The 26,189-nt window shown below is 40.4% G+C and overlaps 1 protein-coding gene across 4 annotated transcripts in view; it reads left to right on the top strand.

The window, feature by feature from the left end:
• Positions 1 to 26,189, top strand: part of CFLAR (CASP8 and FADD like apoptosis regulator) — a 224,037-nt gene that overhangs the window by 140,717 nt on the left and 57,131 nt on the right. The window contains exon 1 of one of the 4 annotated variants that reach the window (XR_007454445.1): positions 1,989 to 2,645. The exons of 1 other annotated variant lie outside the window; for it this stretch is intronic. The gene's annotated coding sequence lies outside the window, so the exon portion shown is untranslated. Of the gene's footprint in view, positions 1 to 1,988; positions 2,646 to 23,491; positions 23,582 to 24,377; positions 26,186 to 26,189 lie in introns of those variants that run through there. 2 more of the 4 variants (XR_007454443.1, XR_007454446.1) reach the window with 2 other exon arrangements.

Here is a 26,189-nt window from a genome sequence, read left to right as displayed (position 1 = left end):
GGACGTGAGTGGGGAGTGGGCTAATATTACACTATATGTTAACTAAGTAGAATTTAAATAAAAACTTGAAACATAAAAAAAAGGAAAACAGAGTACATTGATCTGCTATATTAACTCATGATAGCATGTAGTCATCATGATCAGCAAATATTTTGAAATATGTTTAATCTTTGTCTTACCTTTAACTTCCATGTTTGTGTATTTTTTTAATATTTATGTTATTTTTGACAGAGAGAAAGCGTGCTTGAGAGTGAGTAGGAGAGGGGCATAGAAGGGGGGGAAAGAGAATCTGAAGCAGGTTCTGCTCTGATGGCAGGGAGCCTGACATGGGGATCCAACTCATGAACCATGAGATCACTACCTGAGTCTGACACCCAACTGAACCACACAGGCACCCCTGTTTGTGTATGTTGAATGCACGTAGATGATAATATTTACATATTACATATAAAATGCTAAGACAAAGATTGGAATTTAATGTGATTTCTCCTCATAAGAGTGTTGTTATTAAAAAATAGCATTCAGGGGCTCCTGGGTGGTTCAGTAGGTTGAGCATCTGACTTTGGCTGAGGTCATGATTTTATGGTTCATGGGGTTGAGCCTCTGTGCTGACAGCTCAGAGTGTGGAGCCTGCTTTGGATTCTGTGTCTCCTTCTGCTCCTCCCCCAATCATGCTCTGTCTCTTTATCTCTCAGAAAATAAACAATAAGGAAAATTGTTTTAATAGCATTCAAAAAACTCATCAAAATTTTTAAAGCATTTTTTCAATTTATAGTTTATAACATAAAACCCAGGTAGTATACAACAAAAATTAAATGTTATTCATGGTACCTGTCATTCAGTTGGCAACAGGAGTTTCAAAATTTGATATAATCCTTGTGGGTCCTCAAAATCCCCAAAGTTGCCAGGTATTCAAATTCAAATGCTATGCTAATAAGAGTGGAATCCTCAGTGAGTTCTGGTTTACCTCCAACAACAATTTGTGAGGTAGTGGGGAGAGGGTTTGGAAATTTGTTTGTGTTTTGGGTTTTTTGGCTTCAAAAAGATTTTTGTGAAAAAAAAATAATTAAAAAAAAGATTTTTGTGGGATGCTTGGATGGCTCAGGTAGTTAGGTGTCTGACTCTTGGTTTTGGCTCAGGTCATGATCTCCCGGTTCATGGGTTCCAGCCCCGCATGGGGGTTGGATTCTCTCTCTTCCTCTCTCTCTACCCCTCCCCTCTCTGCTCTCTCTCTCTCAAAATTTATAGATAAACATAAAAACAATTTTTTGTTGTTTTAGGTTGGAAAATCAGCTTCATAAACTAAAAGACTAGAACACCTAATGGAAATTGCATTTACTTGCCAATGACTCTATCAGAAAGGATCTACTTCAAAGAGAAGTTTTACCTTAATTTTATATATTATGTTATATATAAAAGTACATATTAATATTTTGTTATGTTGTATTATATTATTAAATATTATAAATATTATACATATAATAAACTATATTCAAAATGCAAACTCAGATAAAGATTAAATTGGTAAATGCGATATATTGTTTAGATTGAATTATCTTTCATACACATAATTTAAAACATAGCTTTATAGCTATTTTTTAAAAAGACAAAAACCCTTGTCTTAAGTCTGTGTATTTTTCTGTTTAATTTCACATGCAAAAAAAAAAATGAAGTAACTTTTGAAATGTGGCCTCAAATTACAAAACTGAAAAGAATTTTGGTCATTGCTAAAGTCTTATGTTTCTGGGAATCTATTACAAAATAAGAACACTATGTACACTTAAAAAGTAAATCAGAAAAAAAAAAAAGTAAATCAGGTTTTGTGCCATTTGGAAAAGTCATACATTTTCATTCTGTGTTTTAAAGCTAAAAGAGTACTTTTTTTTTTTTTTAAAGCAAACTCTATCCCCAACATAGGGTTCCAACAACCCTAAGATCAAGAGTTCATGCTCTACCGACTGAGCCAGCCAGGCACTCTAAGAATTAGTTTTAATAATGTTCCAAACAATGCTCTTCAAAGCAAGTTATAGTTAAAAAGAAATATTTTGTCTGGAGGCTTGTAGTGCCTGGCTGGCTAAGAATTAAGAAAGGAATGTTTGCAGCCTGGGAAACGGCTGGTTGAGAAGCAGCAAAGCAGACCAGGAAAACCGGGTCTCCTTTGAAATGTCAAGGCTGAAAACAGCCAGACCTTGCTTGTGGATCAGCATGTTTTCTTTCCCACTCTGTAAATGCTTAATCTAAAATAGTAAAACAATTCCCTTCCTCTGACTATACACTGCCCCCTCACGTTCGGCTCGGCTCACCAGCCTGTAAGTCACTACCCTGATTGTACTTATCGCCCGATAATTTGTGATTATGCTTTGCTCCTGCTTTGAAACTACACGTTCCTTTCCCCTGCACCCTTTAAGAAGTACTAATAAGATTGTCAATAAAAACCGGAGACTGAGCTTTGCTTGGGACCATGGCCACTAGAACGATTGGTCTCCTCATTTTCTCCTTTCACGGATTCAGGAGTCTGGAGTAATGTCATTCGTCGCCCCAGGGTTTACTGGTCAAATCCAGCATTTGGTGACCCCGACCAGGTTCGTGGCAGCGACGATTTGACGGCGGAACCCTTGAAGAAGGCAAACTGAAACTACTGCGCAGTAAGTCATCCAAGCGTGCTTAGGTTATCTGATTTCCAGGGCATTGTTCGGGCTTGGGTTTCTTAAGATGGAACAGAACTCTGCTGAACAAAAACATTACATCAAAGTTCTCTGACAGCTGTTAAAAGCTAGCAGAGCAACGGTTACTGAGGCTCAACTTCAGAGCCTTTTAAAAAGTGTTACTGAAAACAATCCTTGGTTTCCTGATAGAGGAACTCTAGACCTTGAAGTAAGGGAGAGAGTTGGTAAAAATTTTAAAAGATGTCATGAACAAGGTAATCTTCCCTTTACGATGTGGGGAGTAATTAGAGCAGCCTTAGTCCCTTTACATACTGAACAATCTACTGATCCTACAATTGCTTTCTCTAAGGAAGCTCCTCCTAAAGTTCCTATGGACGGGGACAATCTCCCACGTCCTCCTATTTGATTGGGAGCCATACCGCACCCCACCACCCCCACCCTTGTCCACTACTAACAATGCAAACATTCCTTTCTTAAATCTTAACTAGCCAGGCTTTATGAGCCTCCACAATTTTGCTTTTGGATTTTTACCAATTAGAGTATTTGTAAATTAATTAAATCTCATTATAAATAAAGCATTTAGTACCATATGTTCCACCTATGCTAATTTTAATTACTCAGTTCCCAAACTGAATTTGGAAATAATAAGAGCATTAAACCTACATTTTCCTGCTGAGTTGGTAATAAGCCAAACATCCTTCTAAATTTAGTTATTTAAAATGTTAACTAATAGAATTTAAATTAAAATTTAGGGGAAAAATTAAATTAGACATTTTTACCTTATTGTAAAAGAGCAAAGAGATTGGAAAAAAATTTGCACTATACATGTTTTAAAAACTTTTATATTTGTTTTATTTATTTAAGTAATGTCTATACCCACCGTGGGGCTTGAACTCACAACTCAGAGATCAAGTGTACACATCTCCAACTGAGCTAGCTAGGTGCCCCTGCATTATACATTTAAATGAATACAACAATTAAGTGAATGTTGTGTGGTTATAGCTATTCTTGTGCTGTATGTATGATATATTTTATTTCATTTATTCTCTTGCTACAAAATTTCCATGGGAAATACTGACTATTCAGGAACATAGTACTGAAGGCCAACTTTGTGGTTCATAATAACCATAGCAATAACTGTCCTAAAAATAAAGAATGCCTGTGTCAGTGCAGGTGGCATCATTTTACTGAGAAAGAATCAGGTTCACAGGTGGTGGTAGCATCTGGACCTGGGAATCCCATGTCATAGTAACATAATACTAAAGCATGAGGGTTTAACACAGATATACAGTCTTAGAATTATATCTTATATGCAGACCAGACTTTCTAATGAAACATATAATTAAAACTGAAACTGTATCTGTAGATGCTAGATAAGTTCTAACAAGGAAACATGTCACAATTCATATATTTACAATACAGGGATTAAACTCAAGGTATTAATTCCTTAATTCATTATCTGTAAATGCTTCCTTATATTTGATTTGGGTTAATCAGCAATTATAAGTCTAATCTATCAATTTCTACATTTATAAGAAAATGAATGAAATCTTTTATAGCCTAAACCCTGTACATACTTTTATTATAGCACTTATAATGCATCATAATTATTCATTTCCTTGTCCGACTCCCTTATTAAACTATGGCCTCCTTGAAGACAGGGACTATACCTATGTGATAGGTGTTTAGGAAGTGTCTGTTGAATGAATAAACTCATTAGATGTCTAAAAATATAAGTGAGGTGACAGAAATGATTTGTCACAGATAAACACTTCATTTATGAATCTATAAATGTTTAGGGAATGAAGAATTGGGGAGACTCCTATATTTTCCAATGTCTAAGAGGCTTCCAGGATTCCAACTGCCTATCAGAAAACTGACCTTATTTACAAAAAAGTTGTGACGGTGACCTGGGCATGTATTCTGGGATTGGATGGCCCTTCCCCAAACCCATGGCAAGGATATTAGAACTGAGTTAGGCCTAAGCTTTTTGACACATGCTGTATAACCTTTTCTTATTTGTTGAGTTGGTGATACAAATACCATCAGAGGTTGTGACCAATTTCTGCTGAATGCAACCAATTATTCTATGGCCATTGCACACAATAAACATTACTCCTTCAACACATTGGTCATTTGTTTTGTTTTGTCAAAATTACAAGGAAAAGAACTCCTGAGTGCAAATAATGGGGCATTCTTGCCCAACCTTTCTCCAAGATCCAAGTCAAGGAGGTCCATGGAGTTGCAACAACAAAAGAGGCAGACATTTCAGTTTCTTTTCTTTGTATTCTATTCATTCACTTAAATATTTAGTGAATTATTTAATTACTTAAGTACACATGCACACACACACACACACACACACACACACCACATCTTCTTTAACCATTTACCTGCTAATGGACACTTAGTTTGTTTCCACATCTTGGCTATTGTAAATAACGCTGCAATGAACATGGGGGTGCAGATATCTTTTCAAGTTGTGTTTTCATTTTCTTTGGATAAATACAAGGAGAATTGCTGGATTATATGGTAGTTCTACTTGTAGTTTTTTGAGGAAATCTCCATACTGTTTTCCATAGTGGCTGCACCAATTTATATTCCCACCAACAGTGTAAATGGGTTCCCTTTTCTCCACACCTCACCAACACTTATTACCTTTAGTCTTTTTGATAATAGTCTGACAGATATGAGGTGACATATCATTGTGGTTTTTATTTGCATTTCCCTGATGATTTAGCAATGTTGGGCATCTTTTCATGTACCTATATGTTTTCTTTAAAAAATGTCTATTTGGGGCGCCTGGGTGGCTCAGTCGGTTAAGCGTCCGACTTCGGCTCAGGTCACGATCTGGCAGTCCGTGAGTTCAAGCCCCGCGTCGGGCTCTGTGCTGACTGCTCAGAGCCTGGAGCCTGTTTCAGATTCTGTTTCCCTCTCTCTCTGAGCCTCCCCCGTTCATGCTCTGTCTCTGTCTCAAAAATAAATAAACGTTAAAAAAAAAAATTTTAAAAAATGTCTATTCATCAATTTTGCTTTTTAAATGAAGAGTATAAATTCTCATTGAAACTTCTTTTTTTTTTTGATGGAAAGAGAGAGAGAGAGAGAGTAAGCTGGGGAGGGGCAGTGTGAGAGGGAGAGAGAGAGAATCGTAAGCAGGCTCCACACCCAGCACAGAGCCCCACACGGCGCTTGGTCTTAACGATCATGAGATCATAACCTGAGTTGAAATCAAGAGTCAGGACACTTAGGGGCACCTGGGTGGCTCAGTAAATTGAGCATCTGACTTCAGCTCAAGTCATAATCTTGTGGTTCATGGGTTCGAACCCCACATGGGGCTTTGTACTGACAGCTCAGAGCTTGCAGCCCACTTCAGATTCTGTGTCACCCTCTCTCTCTGCCCCTCCCCCACTTGCGCTCTGTCTCTCTCTCAAAAATAAACATTAAAAAAATTAAAAAAAAATTAGTCGGGACATTTAACCAAATGAGCCATCCAGGCACCCATTTAAACTTCTTTTTTTTGGGGCGCCTGGGTGGCGCAGTCAGTTAAGCGTCCGACTTCAGCCAGGTCACGATCTCGCGGTCCGTGAGTTCGAGCCCCGCGTCAGGCTCTGGGCTGATGGCTCGGAGTCTGGAGCCTGTTTCCGATTCTGTGTCTCCCTCTCTCTCTGCCCCTCCCCTGTTCATGCTCTGTCTCTCTCTGTCCCAAAAATAAATAAAAAACGTTGAAAAAAATTAAAAAAAAAAGATAAAATATTCTGCATGGTGAAGGAAATAATCAGCAAAACTAAAAGGCAACCAACAGAATGGGAGAAGATATTTGCAAATGATATATCAGATAAAGAGTTAGTATCCAAAATCTATAAAGAACTTAACAAACTCAACACCCAAAAATCAAATAATCCAGTGAAGAAATGGGCAGAAGACATGAATAGACACTTTTCCAAAGAAGACATCCAGATAGCTAACAGACATGTAGAAAAATGCTCAACATCTCTCATCATTAGGGAAAATCAAATCAAAACCATAATGAGATACCACTTCACACCTGTCAGAATGGCTAAAATAACAACTCAGGCAACAATAGATGTTGGCGAGGATGCAGAGAAAGAGGAACCCTTTTGCACTGCTGGTGAGAATGCAAACTGCTGCAGCCACTCTGGAAAAAAATGTGGAGGTTCCTCAAAAACTTAAAAATAGAACTACACCATGACCCAGCAATTGCACTACTAGGTATTTATCCAGAGGATACCGGTGTGCTGTTTTGAAAGGGCACATGGACCCCAATGTTTATAGCAGTGTTATTGACAATAGCCAAGGTATGGAAAGAGCCCAAATGTCCATCAACTGATGAATGGATAAAGAATGGAATATTACTTGGTGATCAAGAATGAAATCTTGGCATTTGCAATAACGTGGATGGAACTAGAGTGTATTATGTTAAGTGAAATTAGTCAGAGAAAGACAAATATCAAATGACTTCACTCATAGGTGGAATTTAAAATACAAAACTGGTGTACATAAGGGAAGGGAAGCAAAAATAATATAAAAACAGGGAGGGAGACAAAACATAAGAGACTCTTAAATACAGAGAACTAAACTGAGGGTTGCTGGAGATGTTTTGGGTGGGGGGATGGGCTAAATGGGGAAGAGGCATGAAGGAGGACCCTTGCTGGGATGAGCACTGGGTGTTATATGTAGGTGATGAATCACTGGATTCTACTCCTTAAATCATTATTGCACTACATGCTAACTGAGTTGGATGTAATTATAAAAAACTAAATTTAAAAAAAATGGGCCAAAGACCTTCATGGACATCTCACCGAAGAAGACATACAGATGGCAAATAAGTATATGAAAAGATGTTCCACAACATATGTCATCAGGGAAATGCAAATTAAAATAACAATGAGATATCACTACACTCTCTTTACACCAAATGTTGGCAAGGATGTGGAGCAACAGAAACTCTCATACATTGCTGATGGGAATACAAAATACCAGCACTTTGGGAAAAGTTTGGTAGTTTCTTGTTGGAGAACAAGAAGCTGGAGGCACCATAAGAATGTCCTGAAGGAAAGGGACAGAGCAGCAAGAAACTGAAAGCAGTTTCATTCCCAGGATGGAAGGCTGCCCAGACTGCTCGTTCTCTCCAGAAGGACATCATACAGGTGCTAGGCCTGGGGATAAGAATGTTTTTTTCTGGTGCCAGATGTACTCATGACCCAGTATGGAATACACTGCAGGTGCATGACTTGTCAAAATGCCATATACTATGTTGTATGTGCTTGCTGTCATCAGACAGTTTGCAAAAATAAAAGAGGATTGAGCCAGGGGACCGATGGCTTCGGCTCCTGGAGAGTCTTAGCCCCCTGCTTTCTAATTCTCTCGTCACTGCACCTTTAGGACCTGTCTCTACAGTTTCTTATAAAACCAAGCATACTCTTGCCATACAATCCATAAATCCTTCTTCTTGGTATTTACTCAAAGGAGTTGAAAATTTACATCCACATGAAAACCTGCACATAGATGTCTAAACAGCTTTATTCATAATTGCTAAAACTTGGAAGCAACAAAGTGTTCTTCAGTAGACATATGGGTAAATAAACTGTGGTCATGAAAAGACATGGAGGAACCTTAAATGCATATTACTAAGTTAAGGAACCCCATCTGAAAAGGCTACATATGTTTCCAACTCTCTGACATTCTAGAAAAGACAAAACTATAGAGACAATAAAATGATCAGTAGTAGCAGTATCTCTATATGGAGTGGGAGTGAGGGGCATTCTATTCTCAATATAGCTACTTCTAGTTAACACTAGTCAACAGGTCTCTCTGATAGGGCTCTAGAGTTGGACTCCCTGCTTTTGAACCCAAGCTCTTCCAATTATTACCTACATGACTTTAACCTCTGGTTACTTAATTATTCTGCCTCTATAACCCTCAGTTTTTTTCAGTAATAAAATGAGGATAATGGTTCTGCAGAGAATAACATGAATTGATCTGTATAAACAGCATATTAATATTCCCATGATAAAATAGTAGCTACCATGTACTGCATGCCTATTTTCAAATGGTACCTCCCCTTGTCAAAATATCTTTGCAGGCTCTAGGAGGGGATATGTGCGTGATAGCTTCTCCACTGGAGTCTGCCCTGAGCCATGGGGAAACAGCCCTATTTCTAAATTCAGTGTTACGTACTAAAGCAGTATGTACTCTTCAATGTCTGACTTCTTGCCATTAGCACAATGATTTCTTTCCTAACATTTTATTTTTAATGTTCAGTCAAAAAGAAAGGAAAACCAGAGTGTCTGAACATTTGCTTTGTGTTGCAAAAGGGCTCCTTGCTGTGGGGCAACAGCATGGAAATAGGTCATCTCAAGTAAGGAACAGCAGCAGTATGACTCGGAAATGCCACATCTGTGTCAGCGTGTCCCTCCAGGCCTGGGACATCACTGAACCAGTTGGTGGCATTAGGCTCTGATTATTTTTCTCTCCTCTGACCTTGACTCTCTCTGTCATACTCTGTACTCAACACATTTCCTTTAGTGCTTCATGAAGGCAGATGACAGATAGAACTCTAACAGACCATAAGAGAAATCAGATGGACAAGGAAACTAAAGAAATACAGTAGAGGGATGTGTGATCACTAAAACAAAAGATAATTGAATCCTGGCTGACAAAAAGAAGGGGGTCAAGGACAGAGTCAATATTTAAGGGGCAAACAAAGCAAAGGAACTCTATCTATAAAGAGACTGAGATGGAATGACCAGAAATGTGGGAGGTTCATCTGGAGAGAGTGGGCTCCTTTAAGCAAAGGAAGAAAGGGTTTCAATAAGTGGGTAAGGGGGCAGGTCAAATATGTCCAACTAAGATGAGGTATGCCTGTTGGATTAGGAAACTTCAACAATCTTTTCCCTCTCCACTTTGGAAGCTCTGGCAGCCAGGCCTTTCCTTTGCAGGTGAGAGGTTAAAAAATTCCTCTTGCTAAATCTGAACAATCTAAAGGAAAAATATGAAAATACTGACAATGGAAGTTCCCCAAGGAAATAGCACAACCAGATTATCCAGTGAGATGATCAGAATGGATTAGACCCATTTAGAAGCTCAGAGCTTCCCATCCACTTTTGTTTGCTTGTTTGTTTTACTTATTTATTTTTAAAATTTTATTATTTATTTTTATTAAAGTGTTTTATTTATTTTTGAGAGACAGAGAGAGTAAAAGCAGGAGTGGGGGAAGGGCAGAAAGAGGGGGAGACACAGAATCCAAAGTAGGCCCCAGGCTCTGAGCTGTCAGCACAGAGCCCAACACAGGGCTTGAACCAAGGAACTATGAAATCATGATCTGAGTCGAAGTTGGAAGCTTAACCGAATGAGCCACCGAAGTGCCCCAAAAGTTTATTTACTTTTGAGAGAGAGCATACAAGTGTGCGTGCACACATACACACACACGGAAGGGGCAGAGAGGGAGGGGGAAAGAGAGAATCCCAAGCAGGCTCAGCACTATCCGTGCACAGCCCAACAAGGGGCTCGATCTCAGGAACCATGATACCATGACCTGAGCTGAAATCAAGAGTCAGTTACTTAAATGACTGAGCCACCCAGGTGCCCCTGCCTGTTTGTTTTAAAATCAACTTTATCAACGTGTAGTTTACATAAATAAATACATTTATTTAAGGTGTACAGTTTAATGACTTTTGACAAATATATACTCCCATGTAACTACCATCCAATCAGTGTACAGAATATTTCCATCACCCCAGGATTTTTCTTATCCCCCTTTATAATCAACACTTTCAGGCAAACACTGATTTACTTTCTGTCACTAGAGATTTGTTTTTTTCTGTTCTAGAATGTCATATAAATAAACTATATAGTACTTTATGTACTGTAAAAGAAATCATACTTGTACGTTTTGTGTGTCTGGATTCTTTCACTCAGCACAATATTTTCTTCCCAAACCTTTCATTTAAAAAATGTTCAATCATTTTACAGTAAACACCCATATACCTACTACTAGATTATACTACAATTGACTCTTGAACAATGCAGGGGATTAGAGGTACCAATCACCCATGCAGTCAGAAATCTGCATAAATTTTGACTCATCAAAAACTTAACTACTAATAGTTAAGTTTTTGACTCATCAAAAACTTAACTACTGTTGACCAGAAGCCTTACCAATAACATAAACTGTTGATTTCTTTCAATAAAGTAAGCTAAAGAAAATGTTATGAAGAAAATCATAGGGAAAAGAAAATACATTTATAGTAGTATGCTAAAAAAATCTGCATATGTTAACCTTCACAGTTCAAAGGTCAAATGTTTTAGATTCTACTATACTTGTTTTAACACATTCTTTTGTTCATTTTTCAATCCATCTTATTTTTTGATGTGTTTTAATTTTTTATTTTTTAATTTTTTCAGTATATGAAATTTATTGTCAAATTGGTTTCCATACAACACCCAGTGCTCATCCCAAAAGGTGCCCTCCTCAATACCCATCACCCACCCTCCCCTCCCTCCCACCCACCATCAACCCTCAGTTTGTTCTCAGTTTTTAAGAGTCTCTTATGCTTTGGCTCTCTCCCACTCTAACCTCTTTTTTTTTTTTTTCCCTCCCCCCCCCCCATGGGTTTCTGTTAAGTTTCTCAGGATCCATATAAGAGTGGAAACATATGGTATCTGTCTTTCTCTGTATGGCTTATTTCACTTAGCATCACACTCTCCAGTTCCATCCACGTTGCTACAAAGGGCCATATTTCATTCTTTCTCATTGCCACGTAGTACTCCATTGTGTATATAAACCACAATTTCTTTATCCATTCATCAGTTGATGGACATTTAGGCTCTTTCCATAATTTGGCTATTGTTGAGAGTGCTGCTATAAACATTGGGGTACAAGTGCCCCTATGCATCAGTACTCCTGTATCCCTTGGGTCAATTCCTAGCAGCGCTATTGCTGGGTCATAGGGTAGGTCTACTTTTAATTTTCTGAGGAACCTCCACACTGTTTTCCAGAGTGGCTGCACCAGTTTGCATTCCCACCAACAGTGCAAGAGGGTTCCCGTTTCTCCACATCCTCTCCAGCATCTATAGTCTCCTGATTTGTTCATTTTGGCCACTCTGACTGGCGTGAGGTGATATCTGAGTGTGGTTTTGATTTGTATTTCCCTGATGAGGAGCGACGTTGAGCATCTTTTCATGTGCCTGTTGGCCATCCAGATGTCTTCTTTAGAGAAGTGTCTATTCATGTTTTCTGCCCATTTATTCCCTGGGTTATTTGTTTTTCGGGTGTGGAGTTTGGTGAGCTCTTTATAGATTTTGGATACTAGCCCTTTGTCCGATATGTCATTTGCAAATATCTTTTCCCATTCCATTGGTTGCCTTTTAGTTTTGTTTGTTGTTTCCTTTGCTGTGCAGAAGCTTTTTATCTTCATAAGGTCCCAGTAATTCATTTTTGCTTTTAATTCCCTTGCCTTTGGGGATGTGTCGAGTAAGAGATTGCTACAGCTGAGGTCAGAGAGGTCTTTTCCTGCTTTCTCCTCTAGGGTTTTGATGGTTTCCTGTCTCACATTCAGGTCCTTTATCCATTTTGAGTTTATTTTGGTGAATGGTGTCAGAAAGTGGTCTTTCTGACAGGTTTCAACCTTCTGCATGTTGCTGTCCAGTTCTCCCAGCACCATTTGTTAAAGAGACTGTCTTTTTTCCATTGGATGTTCTTTCCTGCTTTGTCAAAGATGAGTTGGCCATACGTTTGTGGGTCTAGTTCTGGGGTTTCTATTCTATTCCATTGGTCTATGTGTCTGTTTTTGTGCCAATACCATGCTGTCTTGATGATGACAGCTTTGTAGTAGAGGCTAAAGTCTGGGATTGTGATGCCTCCTGCTTTGGTCTTCTACAAAATTACTTTGGCTATTCGGGGCCTTTTGTGTTTCCATATGAATTTTAGAATTGCTTGTTCTAGCTTCGAGAAGAATGCTGGTGCAATTTTGATTGGGATTGCATTGACTGTGTAGATAGCTTTGGGTAGTATTGACATTTTGACAATATTTATTCTTCCAATCCATGAGCAGGGAATGTCTTTCCATTTCTTTATATCTGCTTCAATAACCTTCATAAGCTTTCTATAGTTTTCAGCATACAGATCTTTTACATCTTTGGTTAGATTTATTCCTAGGTATTTTATGCTTCTTGGTGCAATTGTGAATGGGATCAGTTTCTTTATTTGTCTTTCTGTTGCTTCATTGTTAGTGTATAAGAATGCAACTGATTTCTGTACATTGATTTTGTATCCTGCAACTTTGCTAAATTCATGTATCAGTTCTAGCAGACTTTTTGTGGAGTCTATCGGATTTTCCATGTATAATATCATGTCATCTGCAAAAAGCGAAAGCTTGACTTCATCTTTACCAATTTGGATGCCTTTGATTTCCTTTTGTTGTCTGATTGCTGACGCTAGAACTTCCAACACTATGTTAAACAACAGCGGTGAGAGTGGGCATCCCTGTCGTGTTCCTGATCTCAGGGGAAAAGCTCTCAATTTTTCCCCGTTGAGGATGATGTTAGCTCTGGGCTTTTCATAAATGGCTTTTATGATGTTTAAGTATGTTCCTTCTATCCCGACTTGCTCAAGGGTTTTTATTAAGAAAGGGTGCTGGATTTTGTCAAAGGCCTTTTCTGCATCGATTGACAGGATCATATGGTTCTTATCTTTTCTTTTATTAATGTGATGTATCACATTGATTGATTTGCGAATGTTGAACCAGCCCTGCATCCCAGGAATGAATCCCACTTGATCATGGTGAATAATTCTTTTTATATGCTGTTGAATTCGATTTGCTAGTGTCTTATTGAGAATTTTTGCATCCATATTCATCAGGGATATTGGCCTGTAGTTCTCTTTTTTTACTGGGTCTCTGTCTGGTTTAGGAATCAAAGTAATGCTGGCTTCATAGAATGAGTCTGGAAGTTTTCCTTCCCTTTCTATTTCTTGGAATAGCTTGAGAAGGATAGGTATTATCTCTGCTTTAAACGTCTGGTAGAACTCCCCTGGGAAGCCATCTGGTCCTGGACTCTTATTGGTAGGGAGATTTTTGATAACCGATTCAATTTATTCGCTGGTTATGGGTCTGTTCAAGCTTTCTATTTCCTCCTGATTGAGTTTTGGAAGAGTGTGGGTGTTTAGGAATTTGTCCATTTCTTCCAGGTTGTCCAATTTGTTGACATATAATTTTTCATAGTATTCCCTGATAATTGTTTGTATCTCTGAGGGATTGGTTGTAATAATTCCATTTTCATTCATGATTTTATCTATTTGGGTCATCTCCCTTTTCTTTTTGAGAAGCCTGGCTAGAAGTTTGTCAACTTTGTTTATTTTTTCAAAAAACCAGCTCTTGGTTTCGTTGATCTGCTCTACAGTTTTTTTAGATTCTATATCGTTTATTTCTGCTCTGACCTTTATTATTTCTCTTCTTCTGCTGGGTTTGGGGTGTCTTTGCTGTTCTGCTTCTATTTCCTTTAGGTGTGCTGTTAGATTTTGTATTTGGGATTTTTCTTGTGTCTTGAGATAGGCCTGGATTGCAATGTATTTTCCTCTCAGGACTGCCTTCGCTGTGTCCCAAAGCGTTTGGATTGTTGTATTTTCATTTTCGTTTGTTTCCATATATTTTTTAATTTCTTCTCTAATTGCCTGGTTGACCCACTCATTCGTTAGTAGGGTGTTCTTTAACCTCCATGCTTTTGGAGGTTTTCCAGACTTTTTCCTGTGGTTGATTTCAAGCTTCATGGCATTGTGGTCTGAAAGTATGCATGGTATAATTTCAATTCTTGTATACTTATGAAGGGCTGTTTTGTGACCCAGTATATGATCTGTCTTGGAGAATGTTCCATGTGCACTCGAGAAGAAAGTATATTCTGAAGCTTTGGGATGCAGAGTTCTAAATATTATCTGTCAAGTCCATCTGATCCAATGTGTCATTCAGGGCCCTTGTTTCTTTATTGACCGTGTGTCTAGATGATCTATCCATTTCTGTAAGTGGAGTGTTAAATTCCCCTGCAATGACCACATTCTTATCAATAAGGTTGCTTATGTTTATGAGTAATTGTTTTATATATCTGGGGGCTCCGGTATTCGGCGCATAGACATTTATAATTGTTAGCTCTTCCTGATGGATAGACCCTGTGATTATTATATAATGCCCTTCTTCATCTCTTGTTACAGCCTTTAATTTAAAGTCTACTTTGTCTGATATAAGTATGGCTACTCCAGCTTTCTTTTGGCTTCCAGTAGCATAAATAGTTCTCCATCCCCTCACTCTCAATCTAAAGGTGTCCTCAGATCTAAAATGAGTCTCTTGTAGACAGCAAATAGATGGGTCTTGTTTTTTTATCCATTCTGATACCCTATGTCTTTTGGTTGGCGCATTTAATCCATTTACATTCAGTGTTATTATAGAAAGATACAGGTTTAGGGTCATTGTGATGTCTGTATGTTTTATGCTTGTAGCGATGTCTCTGGTACTTTGTCTCACAGGATCCCCCTTAGGATCTTTTGTAGGGCTGGTTTCGTGGTGACAAATTCCTTCAGTTTTTGTTTGTTTGGGAAGACCTTTATCTCTCCTTCTATTCTAAATGACAGACTTGCTGGATAAAGGATTCTTGGCTGCATATTTTTTCTGTTCAATACATTGAAGATCTCGTGCCAATCCTTTCTGGCCTGCCAAGTTTCAAAAGAGAGATCAGTCACGAGTCTTATAGGTCTCCCTTTATATGTGAGGGCACGTTTATCCCTTGCTGCTTTCAGAATTTTCTCTTTATCCTTGTATTTTGCCAGTTTCACTATGATATGTCGTGCAGAAGATCGATTCAAGTTACGTCTGAAGGGAGTTCTCTGTGCCTCTTGGATTTCAATGCCTTTTTCCTTCCCCAGTTCAGGGAAGTTCTCAGCTATGGTTTCTTCAAGTACACCTTCAGCACCTTTCCCTCTCTCTTCCTCCTCTGGGATACCAATTATGCGTATATTATTTCTTTTTAGCGTGTCACTTAGTTCTCTAATTTTCCCCTCATACTCCTGGATTTTTTTATCTCTCTTTTTCTCAGCTTCCTCTTTTTCCATAACTTTATCTTCTAGTTCACCTATTCTCTCCTCTGCCTCTTCAATCCGAGCCGTCGTTTCCATTTTGTTTTGCATTTCGTTTAAAGCGTTTTTCAGCTCCTCCTGACTGTTCCTTAGTCCCTTGATCTCTGTAGCAAGAGATTCTCTGCTGTCCTCTATACTGTTTTCAAGCCCAGCGATTAATTTTATGACTATTATTCTAAATTCACTTTCTGTTATATTATTTAAATCCTTTTTGATCAGTTCATTAGCTGTTGTTATTTCCTGGAGATTCTTCTGAGGGGAATTCTTCCGTTTGGTCATTTTGGATAGTCCCTGGAGTGGTGAGGACCTGCAGGGCACTTCCCCTGTGCTGTGGTGTATAACTGGAGTTGGTGGGCTGGGCCGCAGTCCGACCTGATGTCTGCCCCCAGCCCACCGCTGGGGCCACAGTCAGACTGGCGTGTGCCTTCTCTTCCCCTCTCCTAGGGGCGGGATTCACTGTGGGGTGGCGTGGCCCATCTGGGCTACTTACACACTGCCAGGCTTGTGGAGCTGGGGATCTGGCGTATTAACTGGGGTGGGTTGGCAAGGTGCACGGGGGCAGGAGGAGCAGGCTTAGCTCGCTTCTCCTTAGGTGATCCTCTTCAGGAGGGGCCCTGTGGCAGCGGGAGGGAGTGAGACCCGCTGCTGGAGGGGTGGCTCCGCAGAAGCACCACGTTGGTTGTTTGCACGGAGCAAGCAAGTTCCCTGGCAGGAACTGGTTCCCTTTGGGATTTTGGCTGGGGGATGGGCGGGGGAGATGGCGCTGGCGAGCGCCTTTGTTCCCCGCCAAACTGAGCTCTGTCATCCCGGGGCTCAGCAACTCTCCCTCCCTTTGTCCTCCAGTCTTCCCGCTTTTCTAGCAGAGCTGTTAACTTATGACCTCCCAGATGCTAAGCAAGTCCCGCTTGCTGTCTGAACACACTTCGTCCGGCCCCTCCGCTTTTGCGAGCCAGACTTGGGGTCTCTGCTTGGCCGGCGGGCAGCCCCTCCGCCCCGGCTCCCTCCCGCCAGTCCGTGGAGCACGCACTGCCTCTCTGCCCTTCCTACCCTCTTCCGTGGGCCTCTTGTCTGCGCTTGGCTCCGGAGACTCCGTTCTGCTAGTTTCTGGTGGTTTTCTGGGTTAGTTAGGCAGGTGTAGGTGGAATCTAAGTGATCAGCAGGATGCGCGGTGAGCCCAGCGTCCTCCTAAACCGCGATCTTCCCCTCACGGACTTTTTTTTGATGTATTTTAAAGACATCAGTACATTTCCCCTAAATAATTTAGCTTGCATATCAGGCATAATTATCCATGTTGTTGCGTGAATCTTTGGCTTATTTCTTTTTACTGCTGAGTAGTATTTCCATTGCATGGATATACTGCCATGGTTTATCCATTTGTCTATTGATGGAATTTTAAGTTGTTCCCAATTTGGGGTTATTATAAGTAAAGCTGTTGTGAATGTTCATATATAAGTCTTTGTACAGATACATGCTTTTATTTATCTTGAATAAGTACTTAAGAGTACTTTTGTGAGGTCATATGATAAGTATACTTTACAATAAGTAGCCAAACTGTTTTCCAAGTGGTACCATTTTACATTTCTGCTAGCATTGTGTTAAAGTTGAAGTTGTTCCATATTCTCGCTGATATTTTGTATTGTCAGTTCTTTTGATTTTAGCCATTCCAGTAGGCTTTTAATTTGCATTTCCCTAATAATTATTGGTATCAAGTATCATTTCATGTACTTATTGGCAATTGTTTTGTAAAGTGTCTATTCAAATCTTTGGCGTATTTTTTTAAATTTTTTTTATTAAAAAATTTTTTTTTAACATTTTATTTATTTTTGAGACAGTGAGAGACAGAGCACGAACATGGGAGGGTCAGAGAGAGGGAGACACAGAATCTGAAAACAGGCTCCAGGCTCTGAGCTGTCAGCACAGAGCCCGATGTGGGGCTCAAACTCACGGACGGAGAGATCATGACCTGAGCCGAAGTCGGCTGCTTAACCGACTGAGCCACCCAGGCGCCCCTCTTTGGCGTATTTTTAAAATGGGTTATTTGTTTTGTTATTATTGTTCATATATTCAAGTTTTATGTCCATTGTGAGACATGTATTGGACATATTTTCCCCTGGTCTATGGTTTTTCCATACTTTTATTTTCAATCTATTTGTATCTTTGTATTTTAAAAAATTTTTATTTATTTTGAGAGAAAGAGAGAGCGAACAGGGGAGGGGAAGAGAGAGAGAGACAAAGAATCTCAAGCAGGAACTGCACTGTCAGCAGGGAGCCCGATGCGGGGCTCAAACCCACCAACCACGAGACAGTTATAGCTTGAGCATAGATTTTTTTCAATACAGTCTAACAAGCTTTCCTTTTGATTAGGTTATTTGAGCCTTTCCATTACATATATATATGTATATATATGTATACATATACATACATATTGTGTGTATATACATATACATACATATGCCTACACATTACATATGTATATGTATGTATATATATATATATATATATACATAATTGTTTATTTTCAGAGAGAGAGAGAAAGAGAGTGTGAGCAGGGGAAGGACAGAGAGGGAGAGAGAGAATCCCAAGTGGGCTCTGCACTGTCAGCGCAGAGCCCAACGAGGGGCTCAAACTCATAAACCTGCATCAAAATCAAGAATCGGATGCTTAACCGATTGAACCACCTAGGTGCCCCCTTTTCCATTCAATATTATTATTTACACAGTTGGATTTGCATGTGCCATTTTACTTTTACTTTTTGTTTTCTATATGTCTCATGCCTTTTCTGTCCCTTTATATCTCTTTTACTGCTTCCTTTTGCATTAAGCGTATATTTTTTAATGTAGTATCTTAATTTCTTTAATGATTTTTCAACATATTTTTTAAAGTTATTTTTTAGTGATTTCTCTATGGTTTACCATTTATATCTTAACTTACCAGAGGCAGCTGGGATTTATACTAGCTAGTTCCAATGAAATATAGAAATCTTGCTCCTACATAGCTCTATTCCCTTTTTCCTCCCTTTGTGGTATTTTGTTATATATCACATCAATTAATGTTATACATTCAAAAATACATTGGTACAATTCTTACTTTACCATCTGTAGTCATTTCCTTATCCCAGTATAGCTTTGCTCCTACCAACCTCCTTTGTGCTATTATTGGCAAATATATTTCACATATATTAATTTCTCTGTTATAGGCATGATGATCCATTACATTACTTTACACAATTGCTTTTTAAACCAATTAAGAGGAAGAGAAGAAATTTTAATTTATACTATTTTCTATATTTTCATTTTTTTGTTTTTAATTGAATTATAGTTGACATACAATATTTGTTTCAGGTGTACAACATAATGATTTGACAATTACATTATGAAATGCTCACCATAAGTATATTTACCTTTTGTCACCATACAAAGTTATTGCAATAATTTTCCTTATGCTGTACTTAGTCCAGACTTATTTCTTTTATAACTGGAAGTTTGTACTCCTTAATCCTCTTCCCTTATTTTTTCTATCAACCCACCCACTCCCCTCCTCTGGCAGTCACCAGTTTGTTTTCTGTATTTATGAGTCTGTTTCTATTTTTTTGTTTGCTCATTTGTTATGTGTGTTAGTGTTTTAGATTCCACATATAAGTGAAATCAAATCATTTGTCTTTGTCTGACTTATTTCAGCATAATACCCTCTAGATCCATCTATGTTGTCACAAATGTTAAGATTTCATTCTTTTTTTTATGACTAATATTCTATTGTGTATATATATATATATATATATGTATACATATATGTATAAACATCTTTTTCCATTCATATATTGGTGGACACTTAAGTTGACTATTGTAAATAATGCTGCAGTAAATATAGGGGTGCATATATTTTCTTGAATTAGTGTTTTCATTTTCTTTAATACCCAGTAGTGGAATTACTGGATATTATGGTATTTCTATTTTTAATTTCTGAGGAACCTCCATACTGTTTTTATTTATACTGCCTTTTATAATTTTGTAACTACTTTTTTTGGTGCTCTTTGTTTTTTGTGTGTGAGTATTTGAATTACTGTCTGGAGTTATTTGCTTTTAGCCTAAAGAACTTCCTTTAGTAATTCTTGAAAGGCAGGTGTGCTAGCACAATTTTTTTGTTTTTGTTTGAGTATTTCACCTTATTTCCCCAATCTTATTTTCATAAGGTTGTTTTGCTGGATATAGGATTCTTAGTTGAAAGTTTTTTTTCTTTCAGCACTTTGAATATGTTTTCTCATTGCCTTTAGCCTTTATTTAGTTTTTGGTGAGAAGTCAACTATTAACCTTACTGGTATATACTTGTAAGCAAGAGTTGTTATTCCTTTGTTGCTTTCAGGGTTTATTCCTTGTCTTTGACTTTCAGCATTGTTACTGTAATATATCTGCTTGTAGAGCTCTTTGCATTTATCTTATTTGGAATTTTTGGAGCTTCCTGGATGTGTAGGTTACAGTTTTTGAATACATTTGGGAAGCTTTTAGCTCTTATTTCTTTGTATATTTTTTCTGCTTCTTTTCATTCTCTTCTTCTGGTATTCCCATTATGCATGTGTTTGGTGTGCTCCATGGTGTTGCACATTTCTCTGAGGCTCTCTTCATTTCTCTCTGTTCTTTGGCTTGTATAATCTCCATTTCTTAGTTAGCTTATTCTTTCTTCTGCCAGTTCAAATCTACTGTTGAGCCCATAATAAAGTTATTTCCACTCCAGAGTTTCTATTTGGTTCATTTCTATAATTTCTGAGTTATGTCCCTGCTCTAGGGGCTGAATATCTCTTTATTGGTATTCTTTCTTTGATATGACATTATCATACTGATGAAGGAGTGTGGGCCAAGCTGAGGGCAAAATATAGGCTAACAGCACGCTTCTTTCCCACCCACCCCTCCCCACCCCAGGTGGGATATGTGTGACATAATATGTAATATGTGGCTTAATGATGTGTGATATGTGGCTTATGGCCCCCTGATATATATCTGAAGGGTCTCATGACTGAGGTTTTATTAAATGGTAATAAATGGTTGCCTAGCAACATCTAGCCCCTCTAGCAAGGTCCTGGAAACCTTGCTCCCAAAATACCTTAGAGACTTACTCTATCCCTGACCCCCTCCCAACCTGAGGGTATATAATGAGTTACCCATCATGACCCCTGTGCCGCTCTTCTGCCCACGGGTCCTGTTCCCATGCTTTAATAAAATCACGTTTTTGCACCAAAAATGTCTTCAAGAATTCTTTCTTGGCCATTGGCTCCGGACCACTGCATGCATCACCCCCAAACTTCATCAGTACCTTTCTTCTTTGATCCTGCTTTTCTTTAGCTCTGGGAAAATATTTATAATGGCTACTTTGAATTTTTTTCTGATAAATCTGACATCAAGTTGCTCTCACAGGCAGTTTTTATTGCCTAGTTTTCCAGTGTATGAGTCATACCTTCCTGTTTCCTTGCATACTTCCTTGTTTTTTCTTTGGAAACTGGGCATTTATTACAAGTACCAACTCTGGGTGCTTATTTTTCCTCCCTCGTCCTCCTCACTTTGTTATTATTATTTGCTTGTTTATTTGTTTAGTGACTGGCTGGATTATTTTAGTAAAGTTTACTCCCCCCCCTCTTAAATTTCTGATGTTTTTATCCTAGTATTATGATAATTTGGCTACAGCTCTCTTTGTCTTATTTCCTGACCACACCCAGCTGTTAAACTTCAACAGTTCACTGCCTGATTGCTCTATTATTTTCAATGCTGTCCTGAGACGTAAATTTCTCTATAAATGGATCCAATCAACTTCTGGGTCCTTTGAAGCAATATTTTATGAGGTCAGTGTTATTATCTGTTCTCACCCAAGGAGGGCTTCCCTCAACTGTCTTTATCTTTGGTTCTCTCTGGCAAACTAGCCAACTTACAATTTAGCCCATATCTTGAATCTCCTCACAATTGCCTAACACTAAAACCCCCAGGTTTTTGAGAGCACAGCTTGGCTTACATTTCTCCATGTTTTTGGCACATGAAATCACTTCCTTTGGGAAGAGATTTAAGCTATGTGTTTCATGGACTGCCCCCCCCCCCTCAATTAGAAAGCCAGGGCTTTGGGGAAGAGGAAGAACAGTGGCAAACTGAGTCACATCTCTGCTCTTAGGGGCTGAACTCTAGGTAGAGGAGGGGGTAGTAGCCCGAGGTCCTCTGGCTTATCTCTCTGGTCCCAACTACCACTTCTGAGGTGAGGGTGATTAGGTCCCTAGTATTCGCAGCACTCCAGCCCAAGGTAGATCCTCTATTCCATGAGTGGACTGGATGGGAGAAAAGATCCTCCATCTCTCAACCACACCTACCCAGGATTTAGCTTTAGCGTCAGGTACTAGGGCCTGGTGAGAATTGCCGACATTCTGCTCCACCCCCTGGAATTATGGGGAGAGGAGAACCTGTGTTCTTGATTGCAGCAGAGTGGGGTCTCTGCTGAGTAGAGAGGGTGAAGCGGTCCTGGTTGAAATACTACAGATTCTCACTCGCCTTTCTTATCACATTTTCATGGATTTTCTTGAATAGATATTTTTTTCATTTGCTGTTTTTCTCTTAGGACTATTTCCAAGGGTTTAAGTGATTATTTGTTGTTCGCTTGTTTTAAAATAATTTTCATCAGTATCACTGGGGAGTGGGTCATCTGAGCTCCTCATGCTATCAGGCCAGTAGTTAATCTCTTGGTGCTGTTATTCTTGCAACTTTCCTATAAGCTTAAATTGATTTCAAGAAAAGTTAAGAAATAAAAAAAAGACACAGAAGAAAGTGGTTTTTAGGAATAAACATTAAAATATAAAGTGCTTTTGCACTTGCGATTATTCATTCCCATGCATTGGTATCCAAACACTAGCAGTGTTTGCTTGCTCTTAATGACAACTAGAACTACCTTAAACAAACACCCTGGGTTCATAGCATATCCAGATATTGAGGAAGAAGACAATTTTACTTTACCTTTCAACGTTCTTTTGTCTGGTCTAAGAATTAAATTGGCATATGACAGATTAACAGACTACAAAATTTAATTACCTACCTATCAGGCAGTCAGGCAAGTGAGGCTTCTGTGTCATTCAGAGATAAGGAGAAGGGAGGGGTCAGGGGCCTGGGACCTCAAAGGGAAGGAAGACAATTCACAGGAAGATGAAAGAGAGTAAATGTTCGGTAAACAAATGTTTGCTGGGCCAGACGGAAACAATGGGACAGAGAGAGGAATTTTAACAGACTTTGCTAAATTCTTCCCTGTCTAAAACACCTAGTTCATATTATACTATAGTTAACTATGTTGATAGGTCCCTTCCTAGAGCACATCCAAATTCGTCTACACAGTTAGAGGGAGGGTCAAAGGTTCTTTCCGAGTTTGTTTCTTGGAAATAATCACCAGAACAATCCACATGCCAAAGACACATTTTGGGGTGATATTTTTTTTTCTCCCCTGCTCAGTAATAGAGGGTAGTAACAGCTGGTTGACTGTGGCACAGGAGTGTTTTAATTCAAAAGGACTCAGGGACTGGTGAGTGGGGGGGCGGAGGGGGGTCTCTGGGTTTAACACAGTGAACGTCAGGCCATCAAGCTTTCTTAGCGGCTTTTCCTGGGTGAGCAAGGCCAATGGAGGCGTGACTGGGCAGGAAGGCGCCACGTCCGCTTCCAGGCTTAGGCTTTCAGTTTCCTTTCTCCATCTTGCCTACGATTTTCTGCGTCAGTGTCAGCGAAGCCTGACAGGGCAGCCTAAGAAGAGCCCCGCGGTGTGCAGGACGGTAAGTGCCCAGGGCTTGCTCTCCCCGCTCCCCACCCTCCCCAGGTCCAAGACTCGAGGCTGGTGGGGGCAGGGGGGGGGGCCTCCCCAGCCGCCCCTCCCGCCCCTCCCGCCCCTAGCAGCTACTCGCGGACTAGCTCTTCCCGGAACTGGTCTGGGGCGGGAGAAGCCAGGCAGGGGTTACGGGAAGAGGGGGCCTTCTGGCAGGTGACTCAGTCCTGTGGGGTCCTTACCTCCCGTTGGACTGGCAGGCGCCCTCCCGGGGCGGCTGGGGGCGGTGGCAGGGGGCGGTGGCAGCGGGACAAACTGCCTAACAAACCCGCTCCCTCGCCCTCCCCCACCCCACTTCTCAGCAGGGCCGCGGGTGGCTGCCAGGGTCCCGGGTGCTGTCCCGAGAGCCCCTACCTCCAGCCCACGTAACCCTTGCCTAACACTGAAGCTCCAGAGGACGAGTAAACGTTGCTTAAAATTGAGAGTTGCTCAATTCCTGGGGTAAACTGTTCAAAAGACTTGGCTTTTTTTCTTTCGAAAAGTTGATGAGAAAGAAGACTTTTCCTGCAGCAGTATGTATGTGTCTCCGCCGGAGTAGCTGGTCTGGCAGGAATTTTTACTTTCTCCCCATAGCCTGGTGAAGTAGGTCAGGACTGTTGTTTTTCACAGCAGTGCAATATGTATTTTGGCAAATTGCAAGGAAACTTTGCGAAAGTTTGGAATCATTGGTAAGATTTTGGTAAAGCCTTAGCTTAAACTTGTTCTCCGCTCCCCGCCTCCCCCCAAAGAACTGGGAGACGTTGAGTTCAAGATGTTATTTCTTGACTGTGTCCTGATTGGGACAGAAGGACATGTTCTTTCTAAACATTAACAGTGGAATGCAATAGAACAGAGGCCACTGAAGTACGTTTTTGGTTCAAGGGAACAGGAAATGAGTAAGGGCGTAGGTTAGTAAGGACGCTAAATTGCCTCGAATTATTTTCATTTGTTGACACTTGAAATTTTTTACGCAATGAGACTGTAGTGCCAATAGAGAGAATATGTCAAGCATTTGGACACCGACAGACCTGGGTAATCTAAAATTTAAACTGGGCTCTGGTGGGCTTGACCTACTTTAGTTAAGATATTTCAGATAAGAGGAACAGAATTTTTGGTATTTTCCCTCTGGTGGTGCCCCTAAATAATCTTACGATAAAGTTCATTAGGAAAAAACTTGGCTTAACTCCAAAATTAAAAAGAAAAGACTCAAATTTGGAAAGGAATTTTGAATGTTTGCCATACAGAAGTTTTCCCTTTTCATGTTACCTTGTGTTTTACTTACAGCTTCTGGGATGAAGGTCCTGATTAAAATGGCCTTTTCTAACGACTTTATGTTTTAGATTTCTGTTTGTTACTGACCTTGGTACTTCTCTTTAACACTATATTACTTACTAGCTTGCACCTGCTTTAAGAAGGAGACTGAATCCGCCTGCAGGTGTGAAGTGCACCTTGCCCTCCTGGAAATGGGCGTGGGTGGGTGGGAGTGTAGTAAAGGGCAGTTTTTTCAGGGTAGCAGGGGGCCTAGCGCAAATTGAAACGGAAGCAGGTTTCGTCTCTGGGGCGCCCGCGAGTCAGACCTTCGCTCTCAGTGGGGAGGTGGGGCGTAGCCGCAGCACCCACCCACTGGGTCTCCCCCAGCAGCACGTTAATTCCCCGGAGCGCCACGTGGGCCCTTTGCTTACACAACGGAGAGTTTCGGGACAGCAGCGCATGTGCTCTCGTGGAGTTTCTTAGGTGTGGGGGGCTGAGGGTTCTCGAGCCTTAAGTCTCTTGTGGGCGGCCTGGAAGAGGCGCACAGGGGCTCAGCTGGAAGAGGCTCGCGGAAAGCCCAATGGGGAGTGCACCTGTTGATGCGTGCAACGCTCTCCTCCAGTTCCCGGAGTACTCCCGACGCGGTTTCCCCTAACGGCAGGTCCCGCACTGGTGGGTCCCCTTCCCGCCTGAGATCCAGCGGGAAGAGCCGGCCTACCCGGGCGTGAGTAGAATTAAGAATCCTGTCCGTCTCTCCTCTCTCGACCTGCGCCCCCTTGCGGGAGTCGCCCTGGGCTCCGGGGCTGTAACTGTCCCGGATCCTGGCAGAAAAGGATTGAGCCCCTCTTGGCCCTTCCGGCCGGTTCTGGAGCCTCCTGGGGATTCATCTTACAGCAGTAGAAGTCACGAGGCGTGTCACTTTTTTAAATCTGAGGAACGGACTCCGTTTGGTTATTTCTTCTTTTGTAGGGCCGCAAAAGTTAATTAAAGTCGTGTTTTTGGACTCAACTGACTCCTTTCCTTTGATTCAGTGTAATCCTACAAACATTTATTGAGCTCCTATGGGCCAGGCTGAGTTCTGGGTGCTGGGGACATAGAGACGGAACTGAACTTGGTTCCTTCCCCCAGAAGCTCTCAGAGTGGTTGGGGGAGACGGAGCAGTTATCCACACGGGTAACTTGGGCTTAAGGGGCCTGGAGGGGGGCCACTGACAGGGGAGGAATGGGAGGAAGATGGTGGGGCCAGTTGGAGAAGTAATGACAGGTAACAGAGGGCAACATGTACTCAACGCTCATTCCTGTTTTCCGTATTATGCATCACTGAGGTAA

Source organism: Panthera uncia, assembly GCF_023721935.1.
Source record: "Panthera uncia isolate 11264 chromosome C1 unlocalized genomic scaffold, Puncia_PCG_1.0 HiC_scaffold_3, whole genome shotgun sequence".
NCBI lineage: Eukaryota > Metazoa > Chordata > Mammalia > Carnivora > Felidae > Panthera > Panthera uncia.
This window is presented reverse-complemented; position numbering and strand designations above follow the sequence as displayed.